Consider the following 24,316-nt stretch of genomic DNA (forward strand, 5'->3'; position numbering starts at 1 on the left):
AAGATATAAAGCCATTTTATGCGCTAGCTACCTGCGCTCAACACTACATTTCGCAGGATAGTCTTCTCACACGCAAGTATGCCACAGCACTTCACTGCGTGTTTTAAGATAACGCGCATTGCCCGCACGCCGTCACAGTTTTGTGGTAACTGTATTGTTTCCCCTGCTCGTTTTATTCTTACCGTCTCTCGTAGGTTCTTTTAGACAAGGCAGTGACACTGGAGGAAATGGGAGTTGCCGATATGCAATGCTCGAGAGCAAATCATTCATGCGTGTGCACAGAACATGCTCCATCTCGTGAGACGCAGGTGAAAGGGACTCTGAACTCGCCAGCGTCAGTGCGCGCTCACATCCGCGTCGCTCAGTTGGAGTTCTTCTCCGCAGTTCAGCGAGCGTGAGGCAATGCGAATTCACCTGCTGGAGCACTGTGATCACGCCGCGGGGGAACCGAAGTTAATATTTGAACAGTAAAATAAAGGTTTCGCCACGTAATATTTGGAATTATGGACTCTCAGCTTTTCATGTGGATTATTGAGAGTGTAGATAAATTAGAGAGATCCCTGAGCAACTGAAGCAAGAACACTGAAGGAAAGCGATGCAACTCGCTCCCTTCCACCAAACCTCGCGACGAAACAGGTTTTTCTTTTTTTCTTTGGGAATATATGCGCAGTGTGGGAAAGGATTTGGGAAGATTCGCGTACCTTTGGGAAACAAATCCAGTTTCGATTAGAAATAGGAAGGACTAGCAAGTTAAAACAGCAGACGGAGGCACTACAAACGGGCAGACTACTGAATGCGATTCCCCCTCCAGACACGACGGTGGTATTCTCGTGACAAACTTAAGGAGTAGACATCATCGAGAGAAAAAAAAAAAAAAAACAATATGGAAAGAACAACGGATAACAGCGATGATTTGGATTTTCTGGATGTGGGAGTACAGATGTAATTGTTCGGTCTAAATGAACAAATCGATTGGCAAAATTCGAAAAAGACTATTATCACCGAGTTTTGGCTCGTAATGTAATTGGCTGAAGACAAGTCATTTTGTGGACGGTTAAGCAGAGGTTATGTAATGCCAGAACTGAGAATGACATTTCCTTGTCACAGAGCTGCAAGCTGGAATTTTGCCTCAGTTTGATTAAACGCTGTTTTCGTATAAGGATCTTTTGGAAAATCAACGTCGCTCTTTTTTTAGTGCCCTGCGGCACTCAATTTTGATGTCAGAGGAGGTAAGGCAACTCCTTATTGCAGTTAATGCTTTGTCTTTCCCCCATTATTATACACGCGTTTTTTTACTCGTGTTTAGTAGCTCGATATGTTACATTTTGGGTTAAAATGCTGTTAAAAGCGTGAAACGCTTCATGCTTTTAATTAGAATGTTAAAAAAAATAAAACTTATTTTGTATAAATTAAAGTCAAGAATATGACGCGAGGACACTTGTATGTTTGTAGACTTGCTTTTCTTTTTCCTCACAGAAACTTAGAAGCTTAAAACAAGCACCTGTTTAAAGCAAGCCAGCTAACAAAGCCCTAAGATCCTGGCGGTTAATGATCTACGGTGTTGCTGAGCTGCATTATAAGACGGACAGTCACATTTTCAATGCAACAGTTAGAATGGAAACAGTCTCACGCTGTGCTAATTTTACAAGTTAGATTAGCTTTTTTGAGGTGACTGCGTTTTAATATTGCTGACGCAAGTGCAACAGCAGGAGTGTTCTGAATATGTGTGTAGATGTTATAACATAATTATTTTTAAAAAAATTCCCTAGTTTGTTTTGGCTCAGCTCGTGCCCATCCCTGACCTGCAGGCCACCTGCCAGATTAAAGCTGAATATTATTTGGCCTTGTCAACAAACGTTTCAGGACCATGACAGCAAATATGATCTGCTCAGACACAAAACATTTACCAAGCTACATCATGTCTATAGTGCCATTGACATGTCAGCTGTTGTGGCATAAGCTATTTCATTTTCTGCATTGTCATGAATATGCAATACTATAAACAGATAAATTCATTCATACTTTACTTTTACCCTTTTAACCGTAAAATACAATGTAAGTGTAAGGTAATTTGCAGTTTACCTTGTTTTATGTATTTAAGGATGGTTACACAGTCGCAGTATGCACTTTAAGTCAACATGTGGGCCTTCCATTGTACCACCTGTACTTAATTACAATAAAATAAAATAAATAAATAAAAAATGAATGGCTCCACATAGGTTAATATATTCAAATGATATTATTTAATGACATGACAGTAAAGGATTGTTAAATATATAAATCATCAAAATTGTGCCTGTAATTCTTGTGACATTTTTTTCATTGTTAATTCAGTCAACAACAGAAAACATTGAATTTAACAATTTAATATATATTTTTTAATGTTTTATATTTGCTGTCAATTATTGAATTGCCACAGGGCTGGTGTAAACTTTCTTTGATTCACAATATCTATGGTTTTCAAATTATGATCAGCCCATAAATTAATATTACATCAGTGGACATCAAATAACTTAAAGCACAAATGTTTTCACTGATCCTTCTAGGCTTGGCTCTCACTGTTCTTTAGCATTGATTTACATATACAATCATTGCTCAGAGAGATTTGGTACACATACATCCAGGATAGTCATTAAAAAGCTGCATACACAGTATACAGAGTCCAGGAATTACATTTTACCCTGTACCATTTACATTAATAGAATTACATTTTAGTGTAATTTTGCCAATTTTCAACCCACTTGTATTGCATAGAAATGTTGGTAGTACTCCGTGAAATAGACTGAGAAATTCACATTTGTCAGCAAAAGTTTACATTTCAACCCAATTTCAACCCAACCCATTAGTTGTAGAAAAAGAAACTCAGCGTATACTTTCATACCTCTACGTGATGGCGTTTTTATTTAGGAGGGAACTGAAACGTGCATGGGCCATGCATGGTCCTCTATGGCAGAGATAACTGTCAGCATCGTCAACTTAATCTCTGCAGCTGAACTCAGAAAACATAAGCAATAAATTATTAAAATGTTTAATGTCCCCTTGCTGTTTTCTCAAGCCACATTCATAATCATTATATTTGCCAGTGTGCTGTGGCAAGAGCTTTATACGTGCGTTTGAGCGCTGATTATTACATGTAGGCAATTAAATAATTTTGGGGTTTATTATATAAATGATTTATGATTTATTATATAAATGCGAGATTAGTCGACTAATGGCTTAAATGAATGATAACTAGTCGAAAAAGCTGTAGTTGAGGGCAGCCCTAGTTCGTAGTCATCCAGTATGAAATGCTGACTTCCAACTTTGAAGGGTTTTTCAGATTGTCTGTCACAGCGTTCTGTCATATTTATGATCCGCTCTTGCTAAACATTTACTTGCCCTCTGGAACAAAAAAAGTTTGACACCATTATAAAAAATTAGTTTGCAAAGTAGTATTTCCTACTAAAGCAAGTTGGCCAGTGCATCATGGGTGTTGAATGTTTAACCGATTTGGCAAAAGGGAAGACAACAGTCTTTTTCTGTTTTCTCTAGTCAGGTTAGGGCTGCACAATTACACTGTAAAAAAAAATGGTTCCAATTGAAAATTTTCTAGTGACTGATCACATCAAAATGACAAATGTCATCTATACAAAAATTGGGGCTTTTCGCTTCGTGTAGTTCTAGGAACTTAGTTACAGGAATTAGGCATCATGGTGCTTCCCTGAGAATAATAGTTTTCATGTTAGTTAGTTAGTTCATGGAGTTTATAAATATATAGGCTGTGCACACAGCTTTTTAAAAACGGCTGGTGCTAGTGTCTTGTGTGCGTCTGTCCAGTCAGTTGTCCTGGGATAGTCCCTACTCTGAAGTAGTCGTCGTCTGCTCTTAACAGACCTCTTATTAATGCAGAATAATGTAAGTAGAATTTGTTTTTGTGTGTGTAATCGTGACATCTGTAATCGTAATTGCGATTAGAAATCTGATTAATTGTATTGCTCTATAAGTCAGGTACCAGTTTTGTAAAAGGCCCATTTGCCAACAAAGTACCTCTTTAAATATGTGCTGTGTTGTAGGTTACAGGATTTATCCATGGAACTTGAGAGACAGTGAGAAAGACAGAGGGAATGTGTGTGAGAAAGGGTTGCTGAATATGTAGGGTGGCTCAGAGTTTGCTGAGCAGGCTGCCGATACAATTTAAGATAAAACAAAAGAGTGTGTGATAATCTAACAACCAATAAGGACAGGCAGCGGTAAGACGAGAGGGAGGGAATGAGAAGGACCTGCTTGAGTGCTCTTCACTTTGTAAAGTCTGCCCTCGCTGCACACACACACATACACACCTGTATACTCACTGCGGGGTCTTTTACTTTATTCAGGTGATCTTCAGCTCTCTCAGAGAAAGAGACTGAGGACAAAACACTACTCCAGATTCCAGCCACCCCTAATCTCCTACCCAAAGCAAACAAACACTGCAGAATTCTCTTGTGATTTGTATAGTTCTGGTGCACATTATTATGCACAAGAACACATATTAACACATATTACCTGGAAGAGATGTCTAGTGCTTAAGATGAATTTGTAGACCACGATACTGATCAGTGGGCTGCTGTGCCTGGCACATTGGAGTCTTAATTCCCCAGTGACCATAGATTCATAAAATAACTGTTTCAGCACTACTCCTGCTCCACGTTGTGTTGTTGCTGCTGAGGGTCTTAATAACTGAGTGAAATTCCCATGGATCTTTAGAACTCATTAGGTGTTCCATGGCTTTGAACACATTAAAGTTCAGTCTGGTAAAGCTGGCTTGTTGTTGAGTTGTCAGGATGTGTGTTTGTGCCTCCCAGTGTGGCAACACTTTCAGTGCTGCTGTCCGTCTACACTCACACCTACTGAAAAATCAGCTCTGCCTTTGGGTGAGTGAGCTGCATTATGGAAACTGTGAGAGTCCAGACAGATTAATTTTGTTTGTGCATATTTTTTAGGATTCTAAAAGCTGTGGAGAAAGTGTAATTTGCATTATTGTAGCGCTATTTATTGTATGTAAAAATATTGCTTATAGTGGGATGGTGTGGTTAGGTTTAAAATTATAGCCTGTTATAAAGATCAAATAGATCAGTAGTTATTACTGTATTTGTTTTATCACATCAGTGTTTATTTTGACAGAAAATTTGTATTTAGTTTTAAATGCAGTGGTGGAGATAGAAACTTCTTTCAAAAACAAGCCAACCCCATACTTGGCTGGTATTCTGCATTGACGTGGTTTAAGAAATAATGTTGTTGTTTTTTCAAGAGAGGAGAAAGCATTTTTTTTATGTAATTTGTATGACTGTAGCAGTATTTACATAGTAATAAAAATTAAAAAAATATTTATGGTAGAGAGGTTATCAGATGCATCTAAAAATTGGCACCTTTTATCTTTTAAGTTTTAAGTGTAAAGCTCTGTAGAATGAAGTCTAGAAAGCAGTTTCTTTCTTCTCATCTCTCTGCTGGTATGGAAGGGGATTAGTGGTGTTTAGCGGCAGAATCTGTGAACCAAATCACACCCATCTCTTTCTTAACGGCTCCTAATTGATCGAGTTAGGAGGTAGCGAATGTGAAATATTCCTCATGGCCACCAGCTGTTTACTCTGAAAAGAAGGCAGCACACACGGCATACAGAGCAGCTGCAGGTGCTGCTAGAGGACCTCAATGAGAACACTGACATCATCTGCCTGCATTCAACTGTGGAGGGCAAGAAATCTCTAGCTGCCCTCGAGCCAATCAAATGTACCAGGCTGCTTATATTTTTCTTTGCAATTTATTTTGGAGAAAATTAAATTGGACATTGTAGCTCCACATAACAGGTGTTTTCGTGAGAGTGCTTTGCTTGTTACATCAGGGCCCAGAATGGTTTATAAATGAAAAACATTCACACTGACAGCGTCAAAGAGAACAGAAGTCATTTTTGATTAGAATTTGATGGTTTATTTATGGTGGCATGAGCAAGTTTTATGGTGGAGTTTTGCCATGTGACAGTTATGCAAATGATCATTGATGTTATCAGCACGTGGAAACGTGTGAGTTATTGGCAAAATAAATGACTTTCACACATACAATCACACTGGCTTGATCAGTTTTGGCTGGTCCCTGGAATGTACGATCACACCGGTGTGATTAGAACGTTCAGTGCATCACATGATCAACTGCTAAATATAAAAGTGCTTTCATGCATTGGCTGGAGCTGAACCAGAGCCATGAACAACAACTATTAAAGGGGTGATGAATTGAGAAATCAACTTTACCTTGAGCTTTTGATATATAAAAGGTCATGGTAGTATGAGAATATACTGTAAGTTTCAGAGCTGAAAACTTCCTTGTTAGTCAAATAAAAGCTTTTTTAGACACCAGGCCCAGAAAACGATCGTGTGCACATCTTGACGTCATCTTTTGCGAAACACCACCTATACAGCACGACTAATCCAGTAGCCCCGCCCACCAACTTCGGATCCTAATATTAGGAATGAGTGGTTGAACTTTATTTTTAATGATGTTCCAGCTCACATGGAGAAGACATATGTGTCCTCACTTCATTTCACTGCAGAATCGTTTGTAAACAAGTCTCAGGTCGAGCTGGATTTGCAGACATATTGAGATTAAAACACAATGCTGTTTCTTCTTAAATCCGACAGGAATGTTGCAGCACATTTATGTGAGTAAAACATGTTTTTTATATGTAATAGTATTGCATTGTTATAGATCGTTTTGATTACGTGTGCGTGTCTAATAGGACACTAGCTACTGGAGTCCCGGGCCCCATTTGCAGGCCGGTGAATCTCAAATAGTGAACTAATATTCGTTTCTCGATCTGCGCTGTTCACTCTCTCTTGACTTGACATTTGAAGGGTGCGCACGCACGTGTGTGTGTGTGCGCTTCGTGCTTATATCCACTGATCGGGCGGGCCATACAAAAATAATATTCCAATCAATCGCGGGTGGATGAGAGAAAGACATTTATGAGCCCTGTGATTGAGAGAATCATTCCGGTTGCCGCTTTCAAAACAACCTCTCCCTCATGTGAACTGACAGGGGAGCTGAAGCTCATTAAATATGCAAATCTTATCCAATCCTAGCCGTGGGGTTTTACTTCCAAGTCCCCAGTGCGGCACGCCTATCAAAACCCAGATTTCAGGAGAGAGCCTATATTCAGGAGAGAAAATAGCCTATTATTTATTAGTTATGATGTTTTGAATTTAAAAACCCCAATAATGTCATTAGTTGACCTTAGACAACAGTATAAAAAGAGAAAAGCTAGTTCATGCCACCTTTAAGTGTTTTCAACCACATGATGTTTATTTTGGGTTTTAGACACTTAAATAAGTACCAGATAACCATGCATTTAGAGTTGCACACTTATATACACACAAATGTCCTTGAAAGGAACAATAATAATAATTTCTATTATAATTAGACGACCAGTTTTATTCATATCAGATACACATTGTGTAAGTAACTTTTAAGTTTTCTTCTATTATTCTCGCAGTTCACCAGCCACTTACTTTCATGCATTTTGGGAGAAGTGGATAAATTCACGGGTTGTAAATCCAGTAGATTCTCTGAACTGCGGCATAAACTGACATTTCAAATAACACAATCGTTATGAAGGTGAACAAAACCCATCCCAGGGCTCCAGACTCCGACCATGGTTGCATTTTGCGACCTTTTTTTCCTGCTGGTGCGACTTGAATTTGTTAAGACCACCATTTCTGTCACACATGAGAAACCAAATCATTTTATCTGCACTGTACACGAGCCGATCTCGTGACACTGTTAACACACAGGACTGAGAGATCCAATGAGAGCTTGAATTTGAATTCACCCACAGTAGTAATAGCATTGCTACTACGAGATCTAGTGGAAACTTTGGCACAGAATTCTCTGTTATAAACCACAGATATCAGATCAAACAGCGCTGACGTGGAAACCAGGAGAAAAACATTGAAACATTTAGGGGTCGTTCCTAAATGTTTTTAAACATTCAGTCCACAAAATAAACATTCACCATGGATGTAACACCCCATGGTATTGTGGAAGAAATAGTCAGATGTTTTTTTTTTTTTTTTAAATTATTCATCTCAGGGTTTGTACCTTTTGAGAGTAAAATTCAAGTACTTTCACACATTTTTTCAGCACTTAAAAGCTCTAAATATAATCCAATTTTAATATTATGTTAAATGTGATGATTTTTAAAACTAAAAGTTTAACCTTTATTCTTCCTGGACGTTTTCATCCACTATGGGGTGCTTTTGAGGCTTTATTTTGTCCACAACTTTTTCTGTTTTTCAGCAAATGGAATGATTTTTGGTGACTTCTTATTCTCTATTCGTAAAAATCTCATGTTTACACATGAGATTTTTTGAAAAACTCCACGATCCACTGTGGATAAATTCAGTATCCTTTCGTTACGCTCGTGGATGAAAAAATCCACTACTTTAAACTTTTGTAAATGCATCAGATAAATATTTTATCAGATAAAAATATATCTATATCTATTTTTTTTTTTGGCATAAATCTATTAATCCACCTCAGTCCTGATCAAAAATACTAAATATTTAAAACAAATTTCAGGATTTTATCTGTTTAATTGCCATGTTCATAAATTATGTCCCTGCTTTGGGGAAAAAAAACACAAAATTACTTATTTTTTAATATAAAATGTGATTGTGGCCTGGATTATTATTTTTTTTTTTACCTCTGAATCAATCTGCTGATTCTTGACCGTTTTAATCTTTATTTGAGGTTTGAAAACAAACGCAGAAGAGAAGACAATGCTGAATAGTCGTAGTTTTTGTTATTTTTGGACCAAAATGTATTTTCGATGCAAGAGATTCTAATGAACTAACTGATGTCTCATATGGACTACTTTGATGATGTTTTTATTCCCTTTCTGGACATGGACAGTAAAGTGTGCATACACTTAGATACGCTGTTGGACTAAATATAAAATATCTTAAACTGTGTTCTGAAGAAAGAGTCATTAATGACATCAATTTCATTTTTGGGCGAACTAACTCTTTAAGATAAAATCACTCTCTGCTCCTGAATGAATAAACTATATTTTTAATAAGGTTTAGTCTATATTTAAATATTTGTTACTGTTTTGAAGACTGTACATTACTGTACATTAATTAACCTAGTATTAGTTTTTGCCGAAGTACTGATAATTGTAAAATTTCACTGACATTTAAAATTAGGGCTGGGTTTTGATTAAAATTTCAAGAATCGATTCGATTCCGATTCTCAAGATCTTGAATCGATTATCATTATTCGATCTGATCCGATCCGATCTTTGCGATTTAGATAACTGTTTTCAAAGAAAGCATTTTTTCCAGCTGTTACCTGAATATTATAGGACTGTAGTTATGCAACATATTGATACTATTATTATAGACATTCAACTGCAAATTAATGGAGTATTGATGGTTGTAGAGAACAACTGTGCGCTGTGGAGAGGGCACGTGCTGTCATGACAAGCCAGCCATTACAACTTCCTTGGCAGTAAGCGCGCGCTGCAGTGAGAACGGCTGTGACGTAAGCCGCGTTCTCGACATATCCAGCAGCCCGAGTTCACTCGTCTACCCTACTCTAGTATTCTCTGTCCGCCGCGGAGAGAAGAGGAAGAGTGAGGGAAAACTCGGTCTGTCCGCGGTGCTTCTTCAGCACAGCGGCGGCGGTATAGTGACGAGAGCTTCGGCTTGAGTAGCTTTTACCTACTCTAGTATTCTCTGTCCGTGGCGGTTCTGGAGTTTTCAAAGCTCGCGCGCATTCGTGAATTCAATGACGCGGCAAATTAAAATTCACACAAAAATGTAGGCCTATTATTAAATCGATCCTCTAAGTTTCGGAACGATCTTTAGAAATTAATATGAAAATCGATTCAGAATTGGTGAATCGATTTTTTTTTTTAACACAGCTCTATTTAAAATGACTCATATCATGAAATAAGACTTTAATCATATCACCCACCTATAATTTTGCTAAATAATCGTGATTTCAATATTGAGCAAAATAATCATGATTATTGGCTTAGCCTTAATCAAGCAGCCCTATAATTTATATACAAAATATTTTCTTTGCAGAATGAATCCTTTTCATCAACAAGAAAGCCCATTCATTTTAAAAAATAAAATTTGATCTTATTTTATTCAGCAAATCATCTTGTTGGGGCTGTTGTCTCATAAGTGTCATTTGCCACTTTTGGCTTGAATGATTGCGGCGGGAATTCATGTAATAGAGGAAGCATCCTCACTTATCACGCTAGTGTTTATTTTGTTTATGTGTTTAATAATGAGCAGAATCTGTTATTTTTTTATGTTTTTCAGAGTGGTAATTTTCCTCAAATGGGGAAGCAAAAGCACCATTTTTCACTCAGAAACATGCTCAACTTGAATGCTTTAAAGTGGAAACCCTAATAATCCTGGACCTGGCCTGTAGACCCGTTCGCAATTTGGTGTTGGGGGAATTTCTCATTTGAACTGAGTTAGTGGGTCCCTAGACATGAAAAATCACAGTGGTGCTCGTCCGCCATAGTGCCACGAATGACGTAGTGGTCAAATCAAATATGGCCGCCGATGGATGATGATGAAAATCCAACATATTTGTTTCTGAATGTTTATACACATGTAATACCTCTATTTTGACTAATTATGGTATGTGGAATTCATTTCTGCTATTGATATGACCATATTGGGTGATTTTGACCTTAAAGGGGGGGTGAAACACTCAGTTTCAGTCAATCTCATGTCAATCTTGAGTACCTATAGAGTAGTATTGCATCCTTCATATCTCCGAAAAGTCTTTAGTTTTATTATATTTATAAAAGAAATATGGGCTGTACAGAGTCTTTCCGGAAAAAACCGAGCGCCTGGAGGCGTATCGAGTGGGCGGAGCTAAAGAAAGACGAGAGCGGACAAAGCGGTGACGTCCTCAAGTGTGGAGAAACCCATCGCTATCTCAGCTAATACAGATAATGATCCACAATCAAATCTGAGGCTGAAATAAATTAAACAGGAGAAAAATTAACAGCAGGATTTGTGTGTGTTTACTCGCAGTTTGATTCGGTTTATGGACTATTGTATGCGACTAAACCTTAGCAGTAGCAAGCAAAACGGTTTTGCACGTCATACTAGTGTAACTTTATACATAGAACAACAATGGAGTAACGTTAGCGCATTTGAATGACGAAGCACGCGATTGTGTCGTTTACTGATGTTTACTCACGCGACGATAGCCAACAGCACAGACATTTGAAGCAGTTTTACTCACCGGCTGCTTCCAAAGCAGGACCAAACCTTTATCGCTGGGACTGCTCCATCAAAAACACACTTCTTTGGTATGATTTGGTGAAGTCCTGTGACAGCAGTGACCGTGGAGATCCACTTTGAGACGCGACTGAAGATATGTTGTGAAGCTTCCCGTCATTTCTGCGTTCAAATCGGTTCAAATGCAGCGCTGCCTTCCCAGAATGCTGTGCTGAAGCGTTGAAGTCGCTTGATGTCACTCATAGGAATAAAGTGGAGCGCGGCGTGGAGTGTTTATGGCCGTGCATTTCCTCTCTCTCGCTCTAATCACGCGCGCTCACCCTACCGGGAGAAGAGCCCGTACGGCCCATACAAGTACCTTCCGCTCTGTCCACGTCAAGCCGAGCCATACCCGAAAAAAACTCTCCGAAACTTGTGAGAAATCGGAAGGAGTATTTTTAACACAGAAATACTCCATCAAACGTCCAACATTATTTTTTGAAACTTTGTCTATGTTTAGGATGGGAATCCAAGTCTTTAACAGTGTAAAAAGCTCAGTATGCATGAAACAGCATTTCACCCCCCCCCCCCCCCCCCCCAAATGGCATGGTCATAGTCATTTTCCTATTTTGAAGAATCTCAAAAGACATGTACATGCGAACTAACTAAATTTATAGTCTGCCCTTATACTGTGTATTGTGTATACAATACTGGACAGAGTTCACAAAAAATAAGAGGACAAGATTTAACTTTTCTTGTATTTTACCAGGAGTATCAAAAGATACTTCTCACTTCATCTCACTATTGAGCATCGCACCAATTGATCAACAGTGAGCATGCTATCATCTTGATGCGTCACTGACAAAGACAGTGGTTAAAGGACATATTCTGACTGGAGATGACTGTATGAGCAACATGGGGACTAAACATGCTGCTATGGCTTCTGACCCAGTGCAATACTTAGCCAACTTTGAAGAGGCAGACACCTTGACAGAGCAAGATGCAGCTAAGACATTTGATGATTTCAGGATAGAAATCTACACCAGAGGAAGTTCTGGAATTGATGCTCTCCCTTCCACAAGTAGTGGGATCAGAGGCCACATCCAACGAGGGGCTTTTCTGGTTCATACGACATGCCACTTGCTTGCAACTTTGGCACACCCCTGCCATCAAAATGTCTGAAGCCCATACCACCAAGTCTGCTCACAGTAAAGCCCCTTTCACACTGCGATTTCGGCAAATACACGGATAATGCGACCCGGCATTTGTTCCCGGGCCGCTAGATTTGGCCCATTCACACTGCCAGCGAAATGCCGTAATATGTGCGCTTTCACACACAACGCTTAACGGTCCCGGAACGAGTTGACACGTGACATCGTGATGTGACGTATAATGGCGAGCGATCTCAGCTTCAGCGCGGATAGTAAGGAGCTCCGTGGTCTCGACTTGTGTCCAGTTTGCACACATTTCTGCTTGTTTAATTTTAGTTTCTTTTGTATACGAACACTCTGCGTTTAAAACACCGACGAGCTCTTCTGGCACTGCAGGGTTGTGTTATTGAAAAAACAAGCTCTAGGAGTCGCACGATAACTACGTACACGTTGCGGCATTAGTTTCGGCTTTTGTTCACACAGCGCTCGTCCCGGGTCGAATACCGCAATGTTACTAGGTCCCCGACCCGGGTCGAATTCGGTAATCAATCCCGGGACGTGGTTGCTTTCACACAGAAGGCGACCCGGCAATGTTCCGGGAATATTGCGGGTCCGACGTGCAGTGTGAAAGGGGCTTAAGTAAGTGTGCAGGCAAGTGTGACAATCGCCGATGTGGCTTTTGTGCTGCTGAAGTTCATGCACCATATTCTGCCATGGAAAAATCATCCTGTAAAAACCCATCCCACTAACATGCATGAACACATACAGTACACTTTGAGAGAAATCAGACTATATGGTGCACTTTTAGTTCATTTGATATGATGTAATTTGTATCAGTTTTATTGCTTCTTTAGCTTAGAAATCTAGACACACCCTAGCGGCAGCAAAGCTAATTTGCAGCCAGGGTAGTCTAGCAACTCTTCGTTGAATTGTGAGCTGTAAAAAACAAACTCTGGTCAGGCCAATCAAATTGTGTATAGAGTCGGTGGGCGGGCTTAATATAATGACAGCAGAGTTGCGGAGGTTCCGCGTGCTACTTGTAAACAAAGAAGCTGGCAAACAGCGTTCTTTCAAATTGGCTTTGGCCGCGACTCTGGAAGACTCAGAGTTAAGCTTTTCTTTGAGAAAAGAACGGTACTGAAATCATTCTTAAGAAAGGAAGATGTGTTCGGAGTTTTGCCGACCGGATACAGCGAAAGTTTAATCTATCAACTAGTTCCACTTCACCTTCTTTGTTGCTCTGGTTGGTTGTAGCTCTATCCTATTGCGTGCAGAGTGAATTTGAAAGACAACCGTTTATCCCGCCTCTCAGATCGAGCCCTGTCAATGGGAAGTTCCTAGGCCCAACATCTTGTCAGGCTATTGCTGCATAGTTAGGGGCCAAGCACCGAAGGTGCGGAGGCACCTATTGAAATCGTTAGTGTTCCTATTATTATTATTCTGCTTCTTCTTCTTCTTCTTCTTCTTCTTCTTCTTCTTCTTCTTCTTCTTCTTCTTCCGCCATAGGAGTCTCTGGCAGCCCATAGAACCGTATGGTAAAAAGTTGTGAAATTTGGCACACTCATAGAGGCCAGTCTGAGCTGTCACTATAGCAAATTTGGTGCCTCTAACTCAATCCCTCTAGCGCCACCACCTGTCCAAAGTTTCACTCATATTTATGCTTATAACTTTTGACCCCTAAGGGCTAGAAACAAAATTCTTTTTTCATCGGATTCCTTGGCTCAAGCCGATTCGATTTCACCCTATGATGTCATTTTCTGGTATGCAAATTTTCCCGCCATTTTGAATTTTCTGAAAAACCTACTTTTTCGAACTCCTCCTAGGCCGTTGCTCCGATTTTCACGAAAATTGAAACAGATCATCTTCAGAGCATGTTGACAAAAAGTTATGGAATTCAAGTTGATTCGTCCAATCGTTTTCAATAAACGCACAAACAAATTTTACGTGGAGGTTGCAAAAACACACTAAAGGCTATATCTCCGCAACGCTTTATCGTATTCAAACCAACCTTGGTACATGTCATCACAAGCATGACTTGAAGCAACATGCAGCGTTTCGGCGCAGCGCCACCTACCTGTCCGGAGATACGAAAAATGCCTATTTTGGCTTATAACTTCTGAACCGTTTATCCAAAAATCATAAAATTGGTCTCATTAGATTCAGGGCGTCATGCCGAGTCGACTGATATCCAATTTTACCATGTCGGCCATTTTGGATGTCGGCCATTTTGAATTATGTGCAAAAATGCTGTATTTTATGAACGCATGAACAGATTGTTATGAAACTTGGTATGGGTCATCACCACGATGCCCTGAAGTAGCCTGAGAAGTTTCGAAACAGCGCCACCTAGTGGAGAATTTTTTTTTTCAAACGCTTATAACTTTGGGTGTGGTTGACATATTTTGATGGGAGTGTGTTTTTTGGTCTCCTGAATCCTTGCCGACTCCAACGATACCAGACTTGCCAGGTTTCGGCATATGGTTTGCGCAGAGTTGTAATTTAGTGCTTAAAAAACATTTGCTGATATCTTCGAAACCGCTAGTCCGATCGAGACGAAACCAGCCTCAGAAGTTCGGAAACATAGGTCGATAGCTATACGCTAATGCCCAAATCTCAAAATATTGATAGTAAGGGGTAGTAAAATCCAATCAAAGTCAGGTGTCAGTCATTTTTTACGTGTTTTTTCATATAAATGTCTATAACTCCAAAACAAAATGAAATATTTTCACCAAACTTGACACACATATGTATGGGCTCACTACGAGGACACATAAAAAAATTGGTGGGATTGTGCCTCTTGGTGGCGCTATAATAAAACAAAACATGAAATTCCCATTGACTTCAATGCAGTATTACGGTTTAAAATGCTAATGCTATAATTTAAGAATGCACTAGTGTATCATTACAAAACTCGGTATGTGTCTTCCGCTCTATGTCCCGAAGATATTCAAAAAGTTTCGGGGCAGCGCCACCTTGTGGTCAAAAGTTGTAATAAAATGTACAAAAATGCTAATAACTTTTGATTAAATTAGCCTATTGTAATGAGACTGGTCATAATACATTCATTGGCTCATGCCGAGAAGATAGATACCAATTTTGCCATATTTTGCAAACATATCTGTGCTCCATCTTGTTATTTGTTAAAAATCTACTTTTTCAAACTCATCCTAGACCGTTTGTCCGATTTTCACCAAAATTGATCCGTATCGTCTTCAGACCATGCTGACAAATAGTTATGGATTTCGGATTGATAGACAAAACAGTTTTCATATACCACTGCAACAGAGTTGAGCCATGATGCAAAAATGACTCTTGAGGCTGTATCTCTGCAATGCTTTGACATATTGACACCAAACTTTGCATGTGTCATTGTCATCTCAATCTGACTAAACCACATCAGTTTCGTAACAGTGACACCTATTGGTCGAAAGTGATAAACCATTAAACCATTATTATTGACTGTATTTAAAATTTTACTGCTATTTTGCCTAAAATCAACTTAATAGGTCCTTAATGGCTCATTGTTGCAGTTGGCTTGAGACTTCCAGCCATGCTGGCATGTCTTGTCTTCTTCTTTGCGCTTGGCCCCGATAATGGCTGCTTGCAGCTATATTTGTTACATTTCTTCTCTTCATGTCTTGTTATAATTAAAACAAATAATTGAAGGAAACAATAATAAGTGACTATAAAGAAAAAAATATTTTTTTATAAAAAATGATGTTGACCTTGATATTTCAATGACAAGATGATCCTTAATGTTAAAAAAATATTAGCAATGAATGTTAAATGTCAGATTTAGTAGAATTAAACTTATTGCATCTGGCTTTTATTCCTAATGGCCAAGTTATGGCCAAGGTCTTCTGAATAGGAAAATTACCTTGACCATGCCTGTTAAAGGTCAAAATTCACCCATTATGGTCATAACAATATCAGAAATTAATTCCACATACAATAGGAAGTCTAAATAGAGGTATTACATGTGTATATACATTCAGAAACATAGAAGTTGGATTTTCATCATCATCCATCGGCGGCCATATTTGATTTGACCACTACGTCATTCGTGGCACTATGGCGGACGAGCACCTCTGTGATTTTTCATGTCTAGGGACCCACTAACTCAGTTCAAATGAGAAATTCCCCCAACACCAAATTGCGAACGGGTCTACAGGACAGGTACTGGATTATAAATGGTTGACTGATTTTACCAAAATTCTGTGACCGGCCCGGCACGCCTAAGTACGCCTGGGGTGTCGCAATATACAACCCATCATAAAATGGAAAACGAAGAACAAGATAATGCACTGCAGTGTGTAGCTATTACAGCTTCCCAAAATCATGTCGGTGAGATGGTAGACATTAAATAAATAAATAAATAAATAAATAAATTAATTAATTAATTGGCCACCAGTATCATTTTTTAGATTGTGTAAAAACGACGAGGTGTTAGACACCCCGTTTTGCCAATCAACACTTCTTTTTTTTGTATACTTTTGTACAATCTTGGCCACAAACTCTTTTCTCTCTTAATTTGAGTGTGATTCACTAGCCAATAAAAGAAATAAACAATGATGATTTTGACTTAATTGCTTACTTGCAATAATATTAATGTGAATTCTTATTGTGTAGTGTAAATTTGATATTGTGAATTTGTGACAACCCTAAGTATGCCGTTACCATTTCACGTACCAGACTTTTTTTTTTTTATAACAATACAACGCCCCTGGCTATTGTCAGTCTCTCGTCTTTTCTCTCCTCACCTGGCCCTTAGTGCTATAAACTCTTTTTGCTGTCTCTATGCAGAGAAAATATCAGGTTTATTGGAAGGCAGAGCCGAATACCCAGAAAAAAACTGACAGGAACAGGACAGAAATATGAAGTGCTCTGAGTGATCCAGTCTGCTGAACTTACTGACCGGCAGCTGTAATCCCTCCTGACTGGGGTTAATTATATCCCCCTCTTTAATTTCACCCTGTTAATGGGCCTCTGAGGAGGGAGAAAACACCCGGCCTCCTGCTCACCTGCTTTATGAGCCCAACAGGTCTGCTCGTGTTGATTGTGGTCGGCGCAGCGACCTCACTCTATGCATTGGTAATTTAATTGTGGCTGGCGTCTTCATGCTCTGTTTTTCACATCAATCTCAGCTATTGTAATCCAGATTCAATTAGTGAGCGTGTGCACGAGTGTGTATGGGTGTGAGGGATTAGGAGGGCATTTGTTTGTTTTCCACGGCTGTTTGTTTTGGTGGCTTCAGTTTCGCACAGCACGCAGGAAGGAGTTCTGCGTTTTCCCTTGGGCTTCAACGGAGGGAATGATAAATGTAAAGAAATTACGCTGTATGGCCCACTGTAGGCTCACAGACATTCCCCTAGAGGAATTTTTCTCTTGTGTCATTTCAATGGGTTTAAGCGCAAGAGGCTGTAGGAATGCATATGATCGTTATGAAGTGAGTTAAAAACTTGCTGCATTCAGTATCTAGCGCATTCAAAACATCTCTGCACATAAACTCTCTTTTCGCTCTTTCAGTCCGTTTTGTTTTCTCCCCTCTTTCTTTAATTCAGTTATGTCCCATATGTGCTGGTCGATAAGGCATAGCCTCTTAATGCATGCAGGCATTGGTGCAGCTGACTGAGAGATGGGGGCATGTTGGATCACTTGGATTTAAAATCGAAATGTTCTGTGTTTGCTGTTTTATCTCATCTATATCTTTATTTATACCATGGTCTGTCTGAATACTCGTTTCTGAATGGCTGAAAGGTGTGCAATAAAATAGAGATGCACCGATCGACCGGCCAGGGGCCTGCTTTGGCGATTTGTGCTACCCGTTCAGATTCCCATTTAAAATTAGTTAGCCAATTCCATAGCAAAAAATGCTATTTATCGGATTGTGCTTCCAGCATTCATGGGGTTTGAGGCTTTCTAAACATCTATACTTACCCTTAAAACAATGTGAATATAGTGTTGGTAGCACAACACAGGAATCACCCGATTTTTCTCATGTCTTTCCAATTCCAAGCCAGTCTGTTTTGTTGCCAGGAGCACAGGGAATAACATCAGTTGTTCCTTATAGTTATATATCATCTGTGCGTTCTCGCTCTCTTCTCTCTGACAGCGAAGTGACACACACCCGCCTCCTTTCACTCACTCGTCTCATTCGCTCCGGTTGAATAGGGCTTGTGTTGCTCCAGGGTCCCCGCGGAGTCTTAAAAAGTCTTAAAAGTCTTAAATTTCAAAATCAAAATATAAGGCCTTAAAAAGTCTTAAATTCGCGGAAGCATTGCGTTCTTGGTCTTAAATAATGTTTAACAGGTCTTAATTTTCCTACGTCCATGTAACGCTTCCTCATTGAAATGCTCTCGCCTCCCACAGCACGCGCGCACGTGTGTGTGTGTGTGTGTGTGTGTGTGTGTGTGTGTGTGTTTGTTCTGTGGTGTTTGTAGTTCTTTCTTTCGCTAGACCAACTATTGTTCGCTCTATTACAACTACAAATTAGACAAGCTAGCCACTTCTATTGCAGCCAATCAGCTTTCGTGTTATTGGCCCGAGCCTCTTTCTGATCGTGCCCCACAGACGCATAAAACAGATTTTATTCTTCAGCTGAGTTTGACGGTTCTTGCAGTTCCGCGATTGTGAACGCAAAGGCGAATCATTCTCACCATCTTGCTTAATGACCAAATAAAAGTATAATATACCCGATTGCACTAAAAAGAGTTACTAACAGTGATGTAAACGTCGAACTCTGATGTCAGGCTGTGTGTGTTTGCTGCCTGTCAGTGCTCGCGCGAGTGTATTGCATGTGTTATTTCTAGGCTCATTAGCCTAACGTTACTCTTGAAGGATCAAATATACACATTATGCATATGTCTATATATCCTGATTTGAGTTAAAAAGTTTGGGACGTGTCAGTAAGCACTGGATCTGTGCATTAGTAAGTTCTCAAAGTGAAAGCAAATTAATATAGCTTAAAAACAACACAAACGGGGAAACAGCACTTAAGTTACACTTAAAGGAACACTACAACTTTTTTAGATATAGGGCTTATCCAACTTTGCTACATTTAGATATGTAGGCAAATGCATTTTAAGCTAAGCTAGCGGCGACCCTGCCAAACTAAAACAATGCACGACTGAGACAAATGCATTTTCCCACATATCTAAATGTCTAGAGAAGTTGAATAAACCCTATTTCTAAAAACGGGTGGGTGTTCCTCTTTGTAGATATGCATCTTTATGTTGTATTTATTTGTCCTATTGTCCTATAAGTATAAATTTTATTACTGACCGATTACTTGATTACGTAATTACATGAAAACTTTTTACTTATATTAAGCAATTATTGCTGTGGTTTACTTTTAAGATGTTGGTCATATTTCAAGCGATCATGTTATTAAAGATAGATAGCACACACCACTGAACCAGCCTCTTTTTTTTTTGTAATACCAAACAAGATTCATGCATTTTGTCAGTTTTATTGCCATGTGTGACTATTGTGCATCTAACATAATAATATGGTTAATGTTGCATCCTAATTATATAAAAAAATAAAAATGTTTGCAAATCTATGGAAGTGACCACAATAAAAACTAATTTTGGTCAAAACATTTTTTATATATATATATATATATATATATATATAAATAAATTTGACCAAAATTAGTTTTTATATATATTCTATAATATATATATATATATATATATATATATATATATATATATATATATATATATATATAAATTTGACCAAAATTAGTTTATATATATATATATATATATATATATATATATATATATATATATATATATATATATATATATATATATATATATATATATATATATATATATATATATATATATATATATATATATATGCTTATCCTGGTGGGATTGAGCTATGAGTAATAAGTTTACTAATACTTTGTTCAATTTAAATAAATTAAATAATATAAGTTTAAGTAGCGTAATTGAGTGATTCTGCATTTCCTATGCATGTTTTTTTTAATGCGTGATATAGGTCTTAAATTTTATTCATAATGGTCTTAAAAAGGTCTTAAAAAGTCTTAAATTTGACTTGGTGAAACCTGCAGATACCCTGTGCTCATAATTTGACTAATTCCTGCAGGTTTCACACTCACAGAAAAAAAAGGTATGCACCACTGATCTATGTAAGTGGCACAAACATATTAGCCTTCTCTCAAACACAGTCGCAAGAACCAAAATGATGTTACAGCCCTTAAATGGACAAATACTTAAAAAAAAAATGTTTTATTTTTATTTTTTATGGCAAGCATTTCTTAGGTGATAAAGACATGGAGCACGCACCCCTGATACAATATGTGTCAAACAGATTAAGCATAGGCTATAGTTTTCAAAATTAATAGAAACTAACTATATTAACTAACTATACAATTAAAAATGATTTATATTATGTTAAGACAGTAGATCAGAACTATGCACATTGTTGTTGTTGCACATGCATCACTGTCTTTATATTACTTTTCATTGATACAATTGAGATTTTTGCATTATAATAAACATGCTAAAATAAAAAAGTTGTAAATTATTTTAATGGATTTGTAGAGTCATACATGTTATTTTAATAATCAGATTTTATATAATCAATTATACATTTACCTAAAGTTTACAAAAACTTAAAATTGAAATTTTACAATGAGCTGGAATACTAAAATGCAGGTGTAAGGTGTAAGCAACGGCTCCACATTAACAAGAATAGCAATGCACAAAGACACATGGAAGAATATTTGCAAGTCTTTCTTTGTTAATAAAAGAATTTGCGAGAGTGAGCAGATGTCATCGCTGAAACAGTGAGTGGATTCTAACTTAAATGCCTGTGGCCATTGCATTCAAGAGATCAACAAACATGTCCTTGATTGGCTACATTACATTTCTCACCGCTACAAATAGGAACATTTCACATTCTCTAGGACGCAAACTCAAAAACGAGTGTTTGCCAAATCTGTTTTACTAATAATATTATATTAATAAAGTATCAACTGAGGGTGCTCTTACTTTTGTTTCATAATGCTTATATTTATATTTGACTTTGTGATTTTTTTTGTTTTAGTTGAATATTCAATTAAACAGTGTTGAGCCCTTTCAATACTCCTTAAGTACACTTCTTAAGTAAGTTTTTTTACATACATAATCAATGATAAGCATATCACTGAAAAGTACTAGGTTAGGGACTGAACACACTTGTGCACACACAACTTGGAACGTTGAAAAGTTGGGGCATGCAATAAAAAGCAATGCAATAAAGTCAAGCAACCAGGCCAGTCAAACACATCTATTCTGATCGTGAAGATGTATCATGAACATTATATTTCAAAAGTATTTCAAAACTTGTTTTGGGGTTTGCGGTCTCTAGCCGCCGGGCGCTGTTACCGTGCGGATGAGCGGCCACAACGCATTGAGAGTTTTTGATTTTGGTTGAAAATAGGTTGTGTGTAGGTGGCCCCAAATTAAAATAATAAATTATTATTTACATGGAAATTAACAAATCAAAAACTTACTTTAGCTGGACACAATAACTTTTTTCTAGAGCTGATGTACAGAAAAAACAACCCCTCTTCCATTAAGGGGGTCAATCTTGAGTACCTATAGAGTAGTATTGCATCCTTCATATCTCCGAAAAGTCTTTAGTTCTATTATATTTATAAAATAAATATAGGCTGTACGGAGTCTTTCTGGAAAAAAAACGAGCGGGAGCGTATCGTGTAGGCGGAGCTAAAGAATCACGAGCGCGCGTAGCTATTGGATGAGAGCGTCTGAAAGCTGTGACATCCTCAAGCGTGGAAAAGAAAATGTTACCCTAAATAAACCATGGCTATCTCTCAGATTCAACTAATACAGATATGATCCAGAATCAGATCCGGAGGATGGAATTACACAGAAGCAGCAACAGCAGGACGTCCGTCTCTGTGGTACTGTAACTATTTAGCGGCTTGTCAACATTTGTGTGGGTTTATGAGGACATGATTTAGTTTATGGACTATTGTATGCAACTGAACGGTAGCAGTAGCAAGCGAAATGGTTTTGCATATCAGACTAGTGTTTACATGTTTACATAGTGAAAACAATGGAATAGTAGCGCATTTTTAATAAAGAAGTGTGCTTTGTGTATTACAATAAACAAACAGGCCCCCAATAGTGGTCAGCTAAACAAATATATTTAAACACACAACATACATCGCATGCTCCAATGGTAAATTAACTATATCGTGTTGTTTCTTGATGTTTACTTACGCGACGATACCCATACAAGTTACACACAGACATTTGAAGCAGTTTTACTCACCACCTGCTTACAATGCATGACCGTGAACCTTTATCGTTGGGACTGCTGCATCAAAAACACACTTCTTTGGTGACATTGTTGACTTTGTGAAGTCCTGTGACAGCAGAAAGTGCAGCGTTTATGGGCGTGCATTTGCTCTCTCGGTCTGGTCACATGCGGCCACCATTCCAGAAGAGCCCGTACAAGGAAATTCCGCTCCATTTACGTCACGCAGACCCGTACTTTTTTTTTGCCTAAAATATTGTTAAAATATTGTTTTAGCTCATCCACACTGTGTTCATGAAAGAAATGCAGAAACAGTCAGTTTAATTTCAGTGGTTAATATATTCAGCTCATGAATTCAACTATTTTAGCCAAAAAAATATTTATTTGTTGTGGTTGTGGCCAAATAATTTTGGTTGCAGATATTTTGGTGAATCACTAAAATGTAGAGGTCCCGTGGCATGAAATGTTTATTTTATGAGGTTTATCAACATTAATACGTGTTCCCCTAGCCTGAATATTGTCCCCGAATGGCTAGAAATGTTGATCGGTGTAAACCGAGTTCTGGCTGTCTTTCTCTGCCTTTGAGAAAATGAGAGCCCAGACGAGCTGATCTTGAATTCTCCTGTTATGTCGTCATACCAGGAAAGGTTTCCTCCCCTTCCTCTGCTTTGCCCGCCCAGAGAATTAGTAGAGAATGGATTCAGTTTATCAGCTGCGATGTAAGCACGCGCTTTAACATATGAATTCTGAAGCACCGTGAGGAACACTGTTCATTAAAGAGATAGTTCACCCAAAAATGAAAATGTGATATTTATCTGCTTTACCCCCAGGGCATCCAAGATGTAGGTGTGTTTGTTTCTTCAGTAGAACTAGGGCTGCACGATTTGGGGAAAATACATAATTGCGATTATTCTGGGTAAAATTGCGATTGCGATTTAAAATTTACAAATGAAAAGTGTGTTTGTATATAACCTTTTGTGTTTAAATATTAATATGACTAATAATTATTATGATTACTGCTTCCAAATATTTACAAATAAGAAATATTACCATTACAATAACATTTTCATAATTTCTTAAAGTCTATGTCTTTAATATGAAATATGAACCTCGTGTACATCCACTGTTGGGGAAAAATCTCCTGTACATTGAAGAAAAACATGGATTGTCCTATGAATTTATAATTATAATATAAATATATATATATAAATATCTATAATATTATTAAGTTTTAAAATGTATTAAGTATTATTTTTTTATTATTTATTACCCAAAGTTTTTAATTCATACTGAAGGCCAGAGGGCGCCCTTGAGCGGAAAAGCTACATTTGCCTCAGAGAAGTAATGACGTTAATTTTCAGGAAAATCCTTATGTAAACAGAAGATAGAGACGCTTTGATTAAACATGGCGACAGTAAACGCGACTGCAGCAAAATGTGGTGTATTTGAGTTCTTCAAGCCATCAAGGGTATTTTCATAATAATAAAGTATATTATAATGCAGTGCTGGTTGACATAGAATACTATAAAATAACACATCGTCTGCCTCACTCTGATGAGAAGCCACATCAGCTCAAAAACACTCGACTGACGATATGAGGTAAAACAT

General features: G+C 38.0%; 1 protein-coding gene across 3 annotated transcripts in view; it reads left to right on the forward strand.

The window, feature by feature from the left end:
• The first annotated feature begins 265 nt into the window (after positions 1-265).
• Positions 266-24,316, forward strand: part of cacna1ia (calcium voltage-gated channel subunit alpha1 Ia) — a 285,196-nt gene continuing 261,145 nt past the window's right edge. The window contains exon 1 of one of the 3 annotated variants that reach the window (XM_067415070.1): positions 266-1,229. The gene's annotated coding sequence lies outside the window, so the exon portion shown is untranslated. The remainder of the gene's footprint in view (positions 1,230-24,316) is intronic. The other 2 variants (XM_067415065.1, XM_067415059.1) reach the window with 2 other exon arrangements.

This window comes from Pseudorasbora parva, chromosome 2, assembly GCF_024679245.1.
Source record: "Pseudorasbora parva isolate DD20220531a chromosome 2, ASM2467924v1, whole genome shotgun sequence".
NCBI classification, from domain to species: Eukaryota; Metazoa; Chordata; class Actinopteri; order Cypriniformes; family Gobionidae; genus Pseudorasbora; species Pseudorasbora parva.